The sequence below is a fragment of the Tursiops truncatus genome, chromosome 3 (genome assembly GCF_011762595.2).
Source record: "Tursiops truncatus isolate mTurTru1 chromosome 3, mTurTru1.mat.Y, whole genome shotgun sequence".
NCBI classification, from domain to species: Eukaryota; Metazoa; Chordata; class Mammalia; order Artiodactyla; family Delphinidae; genus Tursiops; species Tursiops truncatus.
Window position 1 is genome coordinate 102,783,793 of NC_047036.1, and position 3,235 is coordinate 102,787,027.

The following is a 3,235-nucleotide window of genomic DNA, read 5'->3' on the forward strand; positions in this document are numbered from 1 at the left end:
CTCTCAGCCAGACTGGACTGGACGATGGTCTTTATCCCGTGATGAGAAGTCTGAGTTTATCACAAGGCAATGAATGGCCTAGCTTTAGTAGGCCTATGGAAAACTCTTAAATCTCTTATAACATGATGCCTGGCAGAGTTCTTGGAAATTGTAATGTTCAAAATATGTTTGTTAAACTAATGAACTTATATTGAACTTCTAAATGTGAGAAGAGTAGAAAGGATTCCCAAAAAACGCAGGGGATCATAATGGTTAACGAGCAGCCCAAGGTGTACTGAGATAATATTCAAGCCAACATGTAAATTCAGTGGACAAATGATAACAATAAACATGTAGTAAACCAACTCTGAACTTAGAAACTCTCAACTTAGAAAGTACAATTTCTATAAGAATACTCTACAGCCAAATTAAATAAACTAACCAGAACAGAGAGAGGTCTTTATGAATGTAAACCTGTTGAAAGATAGGTCTTTATGAGTGAAAACATGTTGATTGAAGCAAAATATGTCAACAAACAGAACATAGGGTCAAAAATGGTCTCCCTGGGGAACACCAACATCTAAATTTGGGGTAGAAAATACAACTGCTTGAATGATGAATGAGTGAGCAGAGAGAATAAAAGGAAAAGCAAAAAACCAACAGGGAAGGGATACTTCTGCGAAGGAGAGAGTGATCAACAATTCAAAATGCATCGGGAAAATCAAGTAAGTGTGAGACTGAAAAGCCTCCATTGGTTTTTACTTGGGAGAAAGACTTAGTGATCGTAGAAAGAGCAACATAAGCAAAATGGTAGCAAAAACCAATGGGTTCAGGACTGAAACAGAGGGGAGCAAATCAAGAGATCAAATGAAGCCTACTCTTTTTAGAAGCTTGCTGTTGAAAGGGAATAGAGAGGGTAGTTTGAATAGGGTCTGGGAGGAGACTTTTATTGTTGTTGTTAATATGAAACAGCCTTCAACACCCATTTTGAGAGAAAGGAATCGGTAGAGAGAGGAGTTGAAGTTTTAGAGGTTAATTGATGAACACAGATCTGAGCTGAGAAAGGAGGGTCAGGGAAGGAGAGACCATTCAGCTGTGTCTGCCGCAGGACCATTCCGTCATGAACAAGTATTTCTAGCACAGAAAACCCAAAGTGGAGGGAGTTAAGTGGAGACTCAGGGAGCTGCTTGAACAAGGAGACTGTCCCTCACGCAGCAAGATCATAAGGACCTCAGTGGAACCCAGAACAGTCACAGCAGGCAATGAAGTGAAATAGCTAATATGAATAGAGACCCAGATAATCAGAATTTTTTATTCAGATACCTAGAGTTCTTAATAATTCAGTATATCCTGTAACTTTCTGGGAAGCTGATGAGTTAAGGAAAAAGAAACTTGGGATATTAGAACAGATTTATCTTGCCAAAGTATAAAAATTTTAATGAGTGTATTGTTTTAAATTAGTCTCTCCCTTTCTTAACAGGGTTTAGATGATAAAAATAAGAAGGAACTTTCCATTCCAACTTTACATCCCACTGGGTCATATGTGTCTAAGGTAAAAGGCTTCTGTATTTACAGCTATTTGTAAACCCAAAGTGAAGGTTTGTCATTGACCCACATTTGAGGCACCTGCCTCAATATAAAATGTAGCTGACACCATTAAAATCTTACTAGTTTATTTTACATTGTTATTTTATTCCTTTACTTAAATATCATTTATCAAACACCAAACTATATTCTAGACACTGTGCTAGACTTAATACAAAAAATAACTTTATTGGTTTATTCTTGAAAAGGACCCATTTTTTATATTTTACTTTCAAATTTTTTTAAAAAGTTGGATGGTCACTTAGTGACGAACACAATTCTACAAAGTCATTAACCCTTGCACTCTAGAAACAAGAAACTAATTAATGAACTCCCTGCATCCCTTAGCTGAGGCACAGGTCAGTATCAGAAAACAGGGCTCAGGATGTCCAGTTCCAGCAGCAAGGTTGTCAAAACCATAAGTAACACCAGGTCACAAACAAAACTTCCAAGATGAGACTGTTTCAAGAAGAAAACAAAAATAATCTGCAACCTCAGCAGCCATCTCAGAAAATTTACTTAAATTCAATAGAATAAATAGTGAGTAAGAAAGAGGAAAGTTCCTAGGATGATAAATATCATTTTGCTGCCAATAGAATCAAACTATATATTAAAGATGATTATACAAAATATTCTAAAAATATTTCCCAAAACATTCAAAGATGTTCTAATGGAAAAAATAATTAGAAGTGGTATATCATTCACAAGAGGAGTCAGAAAAGCTTTATGGAAGTTATGAAATATCGGAGCTCTGGAAAAAATATTATAAAAAGGAAAAAATGTAGGCACTGGATATGTATGTAATATCTGATAAGTCTTAAAACTGTTAAATGAATTAGCAGTGGAAAAACAGGTTACCTAGCACTTCTCAGACCTTTAAATATATATTGTCTATTTTTCCATTTGAAAAGTTTAGCATATAATTAGTGTCTGACTTAAAAAAAAAACAATTTTATTGAGATAGAATTTATGTACCATAAGATTTACCCTTAATTTTAAGTGTACAATTCAATGAATTTTAGTACATTTACAGAAATTTGCAACCATCACCACATCTAATTTTAGAATATCCCCATCTCCCTAAAACCTTGTGCCTATTTACTGTCACTAATGGGGTTTTAAATAATCATTTTGGAAACAACATTTAATGTTTTGATACTCTAAAACATGGTATTCACATAAAAGTTATGATTGGAAAATGAGTTTGATATTTCAATATGACCATCACCATCTAAAATATGCACATTTTGGAAACATCTGGATAATCCTTCCCAGAAGTTGGTATGAGAGGTTCAAGACATGATAAAGCAAAATCTTGATGTATATTTCATAAAAATTATCACAGTTATCTTTTTTGAGTTACTCAGCTCTGAATTCATCCTTTTTGCCCACTTGGTAAAAGTGGATCTGAGCCTTTTAAATAGTTTTCCTTGCAAGCTGGCACAATATTAAACTTTGTTGGTAGAGGGCACTAGAGAGACATTGAAGAAGGGAAGGGTTTTGCATCCTGGTTCTAGCATATTCACTCACCAGGCTCCTGCAGTATATGGTGACCAGCAACCTCCCTTGGCACCCAGGTGACCAGCACCATTGCTAAACGCCTCTTGTGAGATACTTCCCTGTGTACAGATTTCGCCAACACTCTAGGGAGCAGATTTCCTGCAAGTTCTGC